General features: G+C 34.1%; 1 protein-coding gene across 6 annotated transcripts in view; it reads right to left on the bottom strand.

Moving 5' to 3' along the window:
- AnxB9 (Annexin B9) overlaps positions 1-12,331 on the bottom strand; it is a 29,029-nt gene extending 16,698 nt beyond the window's left edge. For 5 of the 6 annotated variants that reach the window (XR_001846621.1, XM_017607927.1, XM_017607935.1 and 2 more), the window contains exon 1: positions 5,564-5,676. The gene's annotated coding sequence lies outside the window, so the exon portion shown is untranslated. Of the gene's footprint in view, positions 1-5,563; positions 5,677-8,235; positions 8,813-8,881; positions 9,071-10,564; positions 10,694-10,768; positions 10,957-11,028; positions 11,136-11,191 lie in introns of those variants that run through there. The other variant, XR_001846622.1, reaches the window with a different exon arrangement.
- Between the last annotated feature and the right edge of the window lie 2,761 nt (positions 12,332-15,092).

Below are 15,092 nucleotides of genomic sequence, written 5' to 3'. Positions count from 1 at the left end.
GGCAACTGGCTGAGTCAGTGGGATCGTCGGTTCGAATCCTACTGAAAGAAGTCTGATGAGGAAATGTGGTGATTTCCGAAATAGCTATCACTTCTACCATTTTTTCAAATTGTTGTTGCTTTTCCACAATAAATTTTTCATTTAAAAATGGCCTCGAGCTCATTATAAAAAAATTGTTGAATTATTCTATAACTAGAAAAATGCGCCAGCAATTGGGACCAGGCCGGTGAAAACTTCGATATTAGAGAAGGCACCGATTCGTTCGTCATTCGCATGGTAATTCGATCTGAATTACGCACAAATAAGTTAATTCGTTCTCAAAATTTTGTATGGCGAATTACGTGATTCGGAAGGTAATTGGCAAGGCGGATGACGAATGGGAGAGCGAATTACGAAGCGTGGAAACTCCGTATAATTTATACTGTAATGTGAACATAGTTTTATTTAAATTATATGTCATATCAAATCTTTATAAAATATTTCTCAAGTACTTTGTTAATGATTTATTTTGGAACGAATCTCCGTCATCCCTTGTCAAGTTTGGTTTGCAGACAAACCGGTTTCGGCATTGTGCCATCTTCAGTGTTATTTTTCGTTCTCAATGATACTTGAGTAATACTTGAGCTGAACCAATTTGAAAGTCGATTTTTTTATAAATAAAATTTGCTTCTGCAAAAATGTTATCAACAGAATTAAAATAATGATATTTTTGGAGATATTTCCAAATTGTATAGCTCTCGCAAATCATAAGGTTTAAAATACAATAAATTGTATATTTTAGGTGGAAACCCCGCAACTTTTTCTGGTGAGGCACGCTAATTTNATAAAGCAAAAGCATACTGAACATTGTGTTAATAATTCTTTTTTTTTGTGAAAATTGTCAAGAAGTTATTAAAAATATATGAGTGCAAAACTGTAACATTTGCCTTAATTTACATTTTTGTCTGCTGGTTTTGTTAATGTTGTTGAATTGACTTCAAATCGTTATGACAGAGGAAGCAAAGATGTACCAATAAAAATATACAACAACAGTATGAATATCGTTAGAACTTGGAAAGATAGCGACAGCTGAAATAAAAAGTGTTACTCCATGTTACAGTTTTGCTCGTCACTGTACATCAGTATGTATATACATATACCTATCCTATCTCAATTCAGTTGGTTGTTAGAAACAGCAATTACTTGAATAAAGTTACACTCGGGTATAAAAAGTGATAAATTCTTCAACACCCACAACAGAAAATTGACTTAGCATGAGAAAAGTGATGACTCTCAAAATAAATGCATGTATGTATATTCGAGTACATACAAACATCCTACAATAGCAACTATTGTTGTAGATAATTTTAACAAAAGAACATTTGATGAGAAAAGTCGTTTTTGAGGGGCTCACCAAAATATACATATCTACATATGTACATATGAACACGTCATTAAAATCACGTAGCTCACTTTTTAAATGCAATTGAGTGACTTAGCTCAATTTAAAGCCAACACAAGTATTTTACTGAGAAAAATGTCGACCTTAATGAAACAAGTGTGCAGTACACACCCAAAAATCAGCAGCAAAGCGTAATCGAATGCACAGAGAATAGGAGTGTAAAGAATGTGAGATATAAAAGTAAGATTGCCTTAAAAATTCAAACCCACAAGTAGTTGTGTAGCACTGCCATCAAAATTCCTAATTTAAATAACTGTCCAAAAAAGAAATGGAAAAATATACATAAATGCATGTAAAATCCCGACTCAAAAGTGGTTGTGTTTAAATTCAGAATCCATATACATATCTACATACGAGTATTTATGTCTGTACAATGACGTGGCAAATTGGCTGACTATGCAGCTTGGAAAGGCTGACTCTTTTTCTTCTTCAGATATTTCTTTAAATATTTTTCTGCTTTGCTTCCAAAACTGGTCTACACTTCTAAAGCGAACATTGGAAATATTTGAAATGCGAAAGAGAGACTTGTAAGAAATGTAAATGAAAGCGCAAGCCGGCATTTAATCATTTGATAAGAAGCTTGTCCTACATACGTAAATGCGGTTGGAAATTTGTGTGCATAGTATATACTACCTATGTATGTATGTATGTACATATATTGAGAGAAAAGCAACTGAAAGTTCCAGCAAATAAAAAAGTCACACACCGATCAGCATCATAAAACACTCTCGAAAGTTTGATGGTTTTGAGCTAATAAAAAATTGAATTGAATACTAAGTAAGGCGTCAGTGCAGAGGTGTTAAATCAACTGTGCCAAATTCAGAACGCGTTTGAGTGAAGCGCCTATGGTATTCTTTAGATGTTGTTGACACATTCAATTAGCAGTATCAAAACCATCTACAAACACTACAAACTACATATTGACATTCTGCTAATTAAATTTAGGGTAGAATATATAAATATGTATACATACATATGTATGTGCCTGTTTTATGGAAATATTTAAAATATGGCGGGGAACAGGTTAACTCAGTTATTAGGTATCGAAAAATTTCCGCGATTTTATGTTTATTTTCACATAAAGAGGTACCAAGGTGTCTTCAGAAAGCATGGCCTTAAACTGCTAAAACAAAATATGTATACAAATATATAGCAAGCTGGCAATTTAAATTGTAGGTAAAAAATTTATAAAAGATTTCTCAGAGCCTTTTGGCGAAAGTGTACATTTTAAGGAGTTTTATTCCAAGTAAAACTGTATAATATTCTTTAGTTTGCATGAATTTCGCAGCCACTTGGTAGTATTGACGAAATTCCGTATATCGTAGAGAGAGAGAGCCGACTACACACTGAAATACATATGCACTGCACGAATGGTGGTCAAGTGTCTTTAACCTCACTGCTGCAAGGTCGAGGCACTCGCAGAGAATGTGTTCAACTATTTCGTCTGAGCTGGATCCTTGCAGCCGCGCTGACCCTGTATGTGGATTCTTTCGGCATGCACACTCCCACAGGCCAGTGTTCTGTGAAGACTGCCGTGAGCTTTTAAATATTTTTCTCAGGGACCGAAAATAACAGTTATTTTTTTTTTAACAGATAAGCTTCGCCTAATATTTTTTAAGTCTAAAATAAAAGTCCTTTCCTGATAATAAACAAACCGCTTATCCAAATTAAACAAATTTGGTATCAAACGAGAGAGGACTGAAATAGCTTTTAAACAGAAACAACGAACGAAGGTTACCGCCTCCGTTTATGTTTTGTTTTATAATTTAATACAAAAGAAATTCATATACCTAACCCAAGGTTTGTTCTATGGTAATAAAATAGCATTTTTTATTGATATATTTTTAAATAGGTGGCTTTCCTCGTTTACACATTTCAGTTTTAAAGCTATTTCTCTTTCATTTATTTAATTTGAATTAACGGTTTGTTTATCATTAGAAAAAGACTTTTATTTCGGGCTTAAAAAATATCTGGCCAAGTTTGACTGTTAAAAAAAAAAAATAACTGTTATTTTCGGTCACTGGTTTTTCTTGCTCATTCCTACCAGAGCCGTGGTTTTAAGAGTCGTAGATATTTTAGATCTGTCTGGTAAGCCTATACGATTCTGCATAGCTCCACCTCTGTTTGGCTTTGGATTGGTAAATTTCGTTAATTCGGCATTTGATTTTCATAGCGAGGCGCCCATTTATTTATTTCCAGAAGCATACATTGATGAAATCGGAAATGCAGAGCTGAGCTTTAAATAAATTCAACTCTACTCAATGGCAAAGCTTGACGTGTGTATACCTACANCTCTCTATGCCAAAGGGTATTTTCCGAAATCGGCTTGAATCTTATTTAAGTAATCTCAATAATATTTTATAATATGTAATTTTTTCTAATATGTGTAGTCTGTAAGAACATCCTGTTGTAGACTTCATAAACAAATAAATAAATAAATAAATAAATAATTCTATCGTGTACATATTTTTTTAGTAACCTTTAACTTATTACAATGATGCATATAGTGCATTTAACATTCCAACACGTTCGGCTGTGAGCGTTAGTTTGCCGGAAAGCCAATGACTGACTCTCTGTACAGATGAATCATCAGCATTGAGATTGTCACAAAAAGTATTATTTTAAAAGTGGTTACTGATTCATATAATAAGGTAAGCTACATAGTATATGTATGTATGTATAAGCATTCGCAAACAATTAAGAAATTGCAAAACAAATAATTTGTATATATAAATGTGCGCACGTATGTACATATATACATACATATGTACGTCATTAAAGTGGAATTAGTTTAATAATTAATTGTTGTAAATAGCCGCCAAGCACTCGACAACAGCTAAATCTTAACTAGGCCAGTGGAAATAAACTAGGCTTTATATTTTGGCATACAGTTTACCCCGCCTTCTCGTTCGATTGAAAATTGCCGACATTTCGCTCTGAAAATGAAATTTTTTATATTATGCTGTGGCTTGTTGAACTTGTGACTATCAATTTCTGCTTTATTTCGCACATCCGTTGCAATTCTTTTCACAGTAATATTTTATCGCGGTTTATTGACATGCCTTTGTATTTATATGTACATATGTATGTATATGCAAATGAATTGCATACATATATGTATGTATATAACAGAAAGTATACATATACTTGTACATATATATATGCATGTATGTATGTACTAAATTATATACGTCTATGTAATACTTGTCGAAGATCATACATATACACTAAATTATAGCGAGTAGATTTTGTTTCGCAAAATGATCTTGAACAGATGCCGCTCTATTAAAGCTAGCTATCATTCCAGTTTTTTATATGTACATATGCGCATACATTAACAGACATAAACTGGTGTAGATTTTTACATACATATTTACTATCCATGACTTTATTGTGTTGCTATTTTCCACAATCTGTTTATATGTATGTAAGTAATGTGCATTGTCTTGTTGGCAATTGCTACTAGACAAAAACCTTACATATTCGTATTCGTGATTTTACACATGTAGATATACGTACATACATATGTACATATTAATAAATATTTAGATATACATATGTATGTATGTAAAAGGTCGCCTTAGTCACAGCGTCTGTTTTAACGCGTACGCAGTTATTTTTTTATTGTTAAGTTTTATTTGTTTAACATTTATCGTGTCTTTCTGAGTTATATATTTTCAATATTTTGTTGTTGTTAATGCTGGCGACGAAGATGATGGTTGTGAGTTTGAACGATGATGTCATCAGCTACTGTTAGAGCGTTTGATTTGAACATAATTCCAAGAAGAGAACATAATATCAAAGCAAAAACTATATTTCTTTACCCTTTCATATTAGAAAAACACTTTGAACAAATTTCAAACTAAATATTTACTAAAGAAAAATCATTAAAACGTTTTCTAAGTATGCATTTGTTAAACATAAAATTTTAAATAAATTATACACTTTTATACTAGTTACACTTTCTCCTCCCAGCAGATAATTTTGGTATACTTCTACCCGCATGCCACACATACACATAATTAAAAAAAAAAATAGATATGTACATACATATATAAAACAAACAACTCACACTAAGTGAAAGTTGAAAACTAAACTATTTTTAACAAATTTTCTATTTACCACAAGCGATTGTATGTATGTATGTATGTATAGTATGTATTTATTGTATCACTGCCAAATGTGTACACTCACTGCTTCAACGCCTCAACGTAGACTGAAATGCGCCACTCAATTGCAATTACTTTTATTCCTGCGACCATTGGAAGCACACAAGGAATGGGTGATCAACGTATTGGGGAGCGTAAAATGTGGCCCAAAAGAGCAAATGTCGTAAAGGCTCTCTAATATAACAACAACTAGCTGCCGGCTTTCTATGTGGCGCAAACGCTCAGTTTTAAATATATAAATTACTTCCAATAAAAGGCGGGTTTCGCTAGCGCTCCCATTCTCTTTCGTTGTCGTCCAACTACGTGTTTTGTAGGTAGTTTTCATTACACCGGCTATTAAACATTAATCATCTCTATTATTTTTTGTTGCTTAGGCTATTGGAAACTTTTGGATGTATGAAAACTTGTTTATGCTGATCTCAATGACGTCATTTACTTTGTTATGCTCTGAATGTGGTTGTCTTTTATTGTACAGATAAAAAGAACGAATCTGCTTTCCAAGCCAACGCCAACGAAATAGATGGAACAAACAAATAATTGCATAACATAAGTCGGGCTTTATATATGCATACATATTTGAATGCATATCTCGGAAATAAATTTACGCAAAAAAAGGTATGTGAAGCTTCTTTTCTCTCTATGACCCGTATTTCCTTATTTCTAGTGAGCCCGGGTGGCGTTAAACGCCAAAATTGAATTTGACATATTAAACAGGTGGCAACCTTCCTCAAATCTTAAAAAAAAATTCCAAGTGTTTGTCACAGTTACCGGCAACAGGTGGCAACCCTAAAAAATAGTATTTTCAAACACTTTTTCGTGTGACACTCAGTTTTAAATATATTATTTTTCATATCTTGCATATAAGTTGACTAAATTCGACACTTCAAATTGGTGGCAGCCGTTTTCAAAAGCATTTTCAAAACTAAAATCTTTTTCTTGTGACATTAAAATATTTATGTAAGTAAAGAATTAAGTCGAATTTGATTTTTCAGATACTTGGCAACCCTCCCAAATATAGTTTAAACGTAAAGTGTTTAATAATTAGTTGAACTGATTAAATATTTTGTATTTAACTTTTTAAACAGGGGCCAACCCTCTTCAAATGCCTCGACAATGTCCTAAATGTTCAAATTAAAGATTTCTTACCACTCTTTCGTTTGCCACCCATATTTTAATATTTTATAAAACATATTTCATAATTAAAATGGACTTTTAAACCCTTTTAAAAATATTTTCAAACTAAAACCTTCTTAAGGCTCCTATATTGAGATACATATTTCAACATTTTTTATGCACATTTAATAATTCCAATAATTAATTTAACTGATTAAATAAATTTAAATAATAAATTTAATGGGCTATAAAACTGCATAACTAGAACTTTTCTGAAAATTCTGAATAAAATGTTTACAAGTTTTGGGTGCAATTGTTAAAGTTTGTTGAATTTTTTTAATTTTTGTACGAAATTTTTTGAATTGATCTTTTTTTTTGTTTTTACTATGAAAATTGTTTACATACATATCTCAATTACCTAGGCCTTTAATTTGGCACCTCGCCATTCCCTACCTTCTTTTGTCGCTTTTTCGTTACATCGATGGTTGCATTTACTCCCAACCGAATGCAAAGAAGTTTCACTTCAAAAAGTGGTTAAAGCGGAGTACTCAGAACAAACTTGTTTGACAAATCTGTTTGATGAAGGTTGAGTAACCATTACCTTCCGTTTAGCCAAACTTTATTTCCATTGGGTTTTTCGCGAAGTAAAGATGTCTAAATATAATGCGGATGTTGCAATTGCGCTGCTGAATTCACCATAAGTGTAACCTGTTAACCAGGCATAAAAAATAGCACTTGTGGAATAGTTTTTTTATCGCTTACATTTATTTTATATTCAGCTTTATCATGATCTTTATTCTCCCAGAACCGGTCAACTTTTCGCTTCCGTGTATTCACTAGGGGAGGATGAAAAAACATCGGCCGAATTTTTTTTCGGGCGAAACTCACGTTAAGGTTGATTTAGCTTATAATTTTTGAGCATTAAAAATATGCACTTTATGTTGCAATAAAACATCTTTGTGAGAACCTTTAATAAATAGCCTCAAGAAGTATGATTTTTATGAATTAGTAAAGGCGCTTTAGAAAAAAAGGGTTTCTCAAAAGGCCTCCTGAAATACGTCCCATCAAAGCTCTTCAATGGGTAGCGAAAGGAAAATGCCTTCAATTTATCCCAATTCAGAGTAGAAAGCCTCCTGATTCTAAGGAAGACCTTTTGAAAAGGCTTTTAGCTCAAACAAGTAAACCACAAATATTGGATCACTATCGCAATCTTGCGACATTCGTAACACACGTCGGCAACTTGCGATAGCGATCCGAAAATTGTAGCTCACTCATTAGATAATAGCCGCACAGAAATTATCTACTGGGTATGTCTACCCTAAATGATTATTAAGTTTTTAACTAAATACATTTTAAAGCTATCAAAAAAATTAAATCTGTACCTTAAGTTTAGAAATATTACTTTATTTTACCTTTGTTGAAATAAATATTATTTTAAATAAAATAAAATTAAGAGTGAACAATAAATTTACATTATAATTTGCTAATTTATTAATCATCTTGAGTACTTACCGCCATTAACTAACTTATTATTTCGTCATTTCATTACATTATTTCCGGGCTAGTATCAAAATCACTGCAAATACAAACAAACAAATTTTTATGAATAAGAAAAAACAATACAATTAGATACTTACTTACATACAATAAGTACACTCTATGCATGAATCATGATCTTGAGTAGAGCAGTAGAGGTAGAAGTAACGCATTTTATTACGTTTATACAGCGCATTTTGCTTCAAAAATTTATGTACACAAAGTTTAACTGAGAGCAATATTCTGTCTCGTCACAGAAACAGAGCAATCAAATATTCACAAAGATGCACTGGCATTCACATGCCTACATTCATGTTAAGGCAAATATGAATACCGCTGGGATTCTCTTCACGGTAACTGAGACTTTTAACGTCACAAATATTAATCATGACACTAAAAATATTATATTACATTAGCGCACTTACCCTTTTATTTTTTATGTGTATGTATGTGCATATAAATCGAACATTTTTTTGTTTGTGATTTGATTTTTAAGCGACTCTGGATGTATGTATATGGGTTACGATATATCTCGTATGCCATTTTGTTTGATCTGTGAGAAGAAAAGCGTTGTATGAGAAATAAATGTTACCACAAAAAAACAAATCGCAAGTACATTTACCACAAAAGGTATCGCTATTTGTTGTACTACGTTAGATTTCTCCACCAACGCAACATAATACTTTTGTTCATTACATTTACTGAGGATGATGCGCTGATTAATTTTGTGTGCATGGCTGTCGCCAAGTGCAGGACATATTTTCCAATCATTCCCATTCACACGCGTGGTCAACTCGTTTGTTATGACAACCTGCGATAAATGAAATTATAAAAATTTCGAATGAAAAATAGCCTAAGAACATTTTAATGCAATAAAATACATATTGGGAATCGCTTGATCTTTGCTCGAAAGTTTTAAATTGAATTATTGACCTATTAACCGAACAACAATTAATCAATATTTGAAACAAATTTTACAAAATCGAGAGATATCAATGACGTCCAAATTTTAACGTTCCAGAAACAGTCGGCTACTGCTCCCATTAGTAATCCTTACTACTTACTTTAATAAGGATTAGATAAGTATTAGAGACGTGAAACACTTTTTTCAGTTTTGAGTTGTGTCCTTATTGTAGAGGATTATCGATATGTACATATGCTAGCTATTTAGGCTACATACTTGCCATGAACACTTAGTGGGTGGCGATGGTGTTGCGATATATAAAAAACGGTCATACTAACTGGATACTAATAGACAGTTTCACGAAAGAAATTTAAGTGAAAAACATTTTTTTTTATATAAATTTAATACGGAAACTGACAGAAAAGTAATTTTTAAACAAAAAACAAAACCGACTTCAATTCTTATATAAAAATTTAAGATTATCGTTAACTTCTTCATGATCCGATGATCGGATGTGAAGTAACAACTTTCCTTTAAAAAAAGAATTATAGAAATCAGTTAACGTGGTTCAAAGTTATGCGGTAACATACATAACGAAAATAATAATAAAATAAAAAAAAATCTTTCGAAGAATTGATAAGCTTTCTCTTTTTTGTGAAGTCGGTTAAAAATATAATAATTTTTCACCTAAATTGTTTCCGTGAAATCGACTACAAAATACCACTGATTTTTGGGATTTTTTTTTTGTTGGCGGTGTTGTCGATTTTCCTCCATATAAAAAAATGTCAACTAAAACTTTGAATAACTTTTGAGGGAGTGAATTTATGGCAAAACTATCCGAGACTTTTTTACGTTCATACCGAAAAATATTATTAAAGAAATTATAGTTTAAAAAAACTAAAAAAAAAGTTTCCAATCGTACTGTCATCAGGTATGTAACTTGAGAATAGAAATCGCTGCATCTTTTAGGCGCATCAATATTACATAGTTACATCCCGAGCTAATAAAAAGGAGGTAAAATCAAAAATTTTGAATAAATGGTTTGAAATATTGGTGAAAATTTGTTGAATTTTTATATGTTTTTGACAAATTTTGAAAAGTGAATTTATAGCTAGATATTTAAAAAAAAATTTAACATTAAATAAACCAAAAACATATAGCCAAACTGGTCAAAATAATTTTAGAATGTGGTTCTAGGCAATATGTAAATAAATATTGGTCGCTCATATTTTACTAGGTATTGTGTCGAGTTTCTCCTCCAATTTCTAAAGTACATTTGGACCACGAATCGAACCTGCCGTGTGGTATTGCGCACCCATAACCACTCGGCTACTCGGCAAGTATGCATTTAAAACTGATTCAATTATTTAAAGACCAAACTAGAAAGCGAGAACTACTTACAATGAGTCTGTACTCCACTGCTAAGTGTTGCAACTCGCTCAATAAGGTATAAAGTATTCCTGTACGTTCGGAAACTTCCTCAATCACACGCAGTGGAAAAGAGAACGAATCAATGACGATTAGTTTGATCTAGCGGAAGACAAAAATATAAAGTTAAACACATACATACGTAAATTTATGAGAAAGTGGTATATATTTATTTACCTCTTTATCCTCCATTAACATTTCATGCAATTTCTTTACGGCAGCCTGTAGCATTAAAAAGCCTTGACAGTAAATATATGTAACACCATTCATTATAGAATTAGCTGTGAAAGAATTTTGGGCATGAGTATGGATATCGGTTTTATGTAAGGTTCGGTGGAAGCGCTTCTCTGTGCAAACGGCAATTTCTGTTGTTCAATTGTTTTAACTCATTAATATTATTTTGTACATTAAATGTTTGTCTGCATGACTACTTTTACCTAGCAAACGTGTGGGACTAAAGTCCTGATTCGTGTCCAGATAAACAGCTTTACCTTGAAGTCCACCGACTGTCCGAGGAAATTGTACATTAATACACAGTTGCAAACTATAAAATATTACACTTGAAAATTTAATTCAGTTCAAAGTGGCTAATTTGCTTACCACATTTGTGTTTTACCACAACCAGGTCCGCCGCAAAACTCTGTAATCAATCCCGCAACGATGCCTCCAGCCAGCTTATCATCCAGCTCCTTGCAAAGTGTGATAAGCCGGGGCATTTCTTTCTCTTGACGCCATATATCAAAGCAAGTTGTCTTAAACATAATAAGTGTTTGTGGCCTTACTTTGCCGCAAGATTGTCTGACAAGGATTTATATCGCAATGGTACTACGTGTGCCGCAGTTTTCTCCCCAAGGTAGTTGTTTGCGGTTTGAATACGTTACCTACTATCCAATTTAAAATTGATACTTTGTAATGCCGTGTTCGGTTGGTGGTTCGAAAATTCCTTAGAATTCATATAAACAATTTACAAATGCCGGTCAACTTCACTTTGTATCGAAAGTTGTAAAAATTGCAATTACCGGTGAATTTGTTTTGTTTAATTTTCTGCTTTGTTTCGGCTGGTCAGCTGATCGCGCGAAAACAGTGTTGGAAAGTTTAAAAGAAAATTTTAAGAGTGCTCTATTTCAAATAATTGTTCCGAACTGTTGCGGTTAGAGCGTGTCAATATGCGTTCTCATGTAGCAAATGATTTTCAAAAGTAGAGGAAATTGAGAGAGCAAATGTCAGTTCTTTGGGAGGGAAAGCTAAAAATTTTTGACTGGAAAATTTTTACCAAGGCGAATTAATACACACAAACAAAAATTTACATGTATTTTGTTTTTACTTGTGCGGTGTGAGCTGTCAAAATCAGACCAATACTGAATATTCCCCCGAGGATTTCATTTCTTGCGGATTTTACTTTTCTCGAGAATAAAATCCTTCTATTCGAAATTGCCAGGGAGCAGCATTTTCCTCGAAAATTTGGAAGCAGAAAATTATTTTGACAGCTAAGTTAAGCTACAGTTAAGGAAGTAATTTTGACAGCTCAACTCCCACCATTTAATTTGCGTGTTTTACACATAAAAGTGTGTTTCACATAAAAGAGTATTTCTGATTAAAGTTGTTAATAAATTAGTGCGCGGATATTTCAAATCTGTTTTAATCAGTTTAAAGTTTTAAATCAGTTGCCACTGTGAATTTTGGAAGCCACATTATTAATAAACTAGTGCTCCGGAAATTTAAATATTAGTACTCAATTAAAACTTACTGCCATCCCTAAATTGGCGCGTCAAGCGCCAAACAACTGTCAAAAATCCTCATGCCCATACAATTTGTATGAAGCATCCCACAATAACGCGGCGCTAACGCCGAGCAAATGGAATTTTCATTTTTGACAGGGCGTTACGTGTTGAAGTTGGATGCGGAAGACGGAAAGAAAGAGAAAGGACAAAAAAGTGAAAGAGGAAACGAGAATAAAAACGAGAGGATCTGAGAAAACGTCAAAAATTACGACGCGTTGATTTGGGGATAGCGCGCGCTGACACTCGTCGACAATGGATAACGCAACGCTTAGCGCTCCAATTTAGGGACGGCAGTTAGTCATTTAACTGCACATGTGAGTTGAAATATTTTGATTTCAATCGCGCGTTTTCATGTAATAAACCAAAATAAGTGTGCAAATACCCAAGGGTACCCTTTGCTAGGTCCAGTTGCCACTGTGAATTTTGGAAGCCAGCAATTTTGGAACGAGCCCGAGCCCACAGTCGACGACGTTGGAGTCGATGTTCTTACTATGACGAGGTACGAATAGCGATTATGCGGATGAAAAATAACGAAATTGCTGGAGCTGACGGCCTGCCAGCCGAGCTATTCGTCGGCGAGGAACTGATAAGGTCCTCTGCCCAATCCACAAGATACGCGACCCCGCGCTATCTACCGCAGCATTAGCCTTCTAAGCATAGGTTACAAGATCTTATCGTGCTTATTGTGTTAAAGACTTCAGCCCATAGAACTGAAAAGGTATTCACCTTTAGCCAAATCTTTAGCCAAAGACCCTGGAGAAAAGGATCGACACTTACCATTTATTTGTCTATTTCAAATCCGTTTTCGACAGCACTAAATAAGTTGCCTATACGCCGTGATGTCTGCATTTGGCATCCCCTGAAACTGATGCGGTTGCGTAAAATGTCGTTGAGCAATACCACCAGCTCCGTAAGAATTGGGAAAGACCTCTCCGAGCCATTTTCTACCAAACGGGGTTTCAGACATGTGATTTTTTAAATCTGATGTTGGAAAAGATAATGAGAGCTGCACAACTGAACCGCTCAGGAACCATTTTTTACAAGAGCATGCAATTGTTGGGGATTGCCGATGATATCGACATCATCGGTAACAAATGCCGCGAAGTCTGTTCTGAATTTTTCACGTTGGATAAGGGAGCAAAGCGATTGGATCTGGTGGTCAACGAAGACAAGACGAAGTTTCTACTGTCAGCGCATTCGCGCCTTGATACCCACGTCATTGTTTACAGTTAGAATTTCGTTAGTGTTTAGCTACGGCTACAGTTACTGTGCACAAAAAAAATACGAAACAAACACATATTTTTTTATTGCTCCGAAATCGTCAAAACAAAAGTTCGTCAGAATACGCAAGCATAGTAACCCGAGCTTAAGCTTCTCATCCGTTTTGTGACGTGCGCCTTGATGTTATCACACAAAGTTTTACAGTTTTACGCCGACTTCGAACGGCGAGAAGCTGCCACTATTGGAAAAAACTTGTTTTTTAATTTTTTTAAGTTAGTCGGAAACTGGGCTCGAACCCAGGCCCTGCGGAATGCTAGTGCGCACTGCCGCCCACTACACCACAGCGGCCGTCGGTCTAGAGGTCGCGCTTTCCCATTTTTCGGTGACACCTACATATGTATGTATGTACATAGGGGTGGTCTTTAAATGTAGGAAGTAAAGCTTTACATCAGATTTCCAAACAAGCCTCAACCCATACTCCGGTGCTACTATAGTCGAAAATATCACATATAATTTTTGATCCCTATTGGAGTCGGTTAAGGCGTGTCGCACAGGAGTCAAAGTTCAGATTACCCTATGAAGACGTATTAACCGACTCCAATCGGGTCTAAAATTTATATGTGATATCTTCGACTTTGGTAGTATCGATTTTGGGTTTTAGATGAAAAAAAAACAAAATAATAGTTTTAATTTTTTGAGTCCTTAGAGGCATCTGGCCTTTGGTCCCTTTGCGACACGACGACTTTCATTTGATTTTGTAAGGACCGCCCTAATGTATACACATACCTACCTTCGGCCAACAAAAAAAAATTCAAATTCTTCTATCGCAATAGGGTGTGTTCAGAAATGCATCAGGCCAAAGCATCAGTCTCTTTATTTCTAAACATTAATTAATGGAAATGTCCAATATGCGCAACCACGGCTAAATGCCGAATTGTAACTTAGTTGCGTAAATAAGGAATTTCCATCAATTATAGTTTTGAAATAAAAGAGACTGATGCTTGGCTTGATGCATTTCTGAACACAGTCATAATCGAAATACTTGCTTAGAAAAGGTTTAAAGATTTTTGGTGAGCTTTAATTTACCGAAATTAGTGTCGTACGTTAGGGTGATTAGAACTGAGATCTGGTGGGTAGGTGCCAGAATGGCGTCTTTAAGTGGTTTGGCAAAAAAAACTATTATTTTTTTTTTAATTGTGTTGCACAATTACACAATGTAGAATCAGTCATGTACGGTAAACTTTTTTTTGTTTTCTTGTAAGTTGGTGCGGTCTAGTCTACATATTCATCATCATTGTCCTTTTAAATATTTATCTATATTGTTCCCAGATATGTAGTTTGTAAAGTTCAAAAACTTCTTGCCTCAGCCGTACAATTTCAAATTTTAAATTTTCCAAATAGGGGCTTTTGCAGTGTTGGTGATCATATGTAGAAACTTAATGCTCATATACCTACCGATACATATATAGCTCAATGAGAACTATATTGGTCCCCTCACG

This window comes from Rhagoletis zephyria, unplaced genomic scaffold (genome assembly GCF_001687245.7).
Source record: "Rhagoletis zephyria isolate East Lansing unplaced genomic scaffold, Rhagoletis_zephyria_1.1 Rzeph_scaffold_00174, whole genome shotgun sequence".
In the NCBI taxonomy this organism is placed as follows: domain Eukaryota; kingdom Metazoa; phylum Arthropoda; class Insecta; order Diptera; family Tephritidae; genus Rhagoletis; species Rhagoletis zephyria.
The sequence above is the reverse complement of the archived record's forward strand: the minus strand, read 5'-3'. Positions and strand labels throughout refer to the sequence as shown.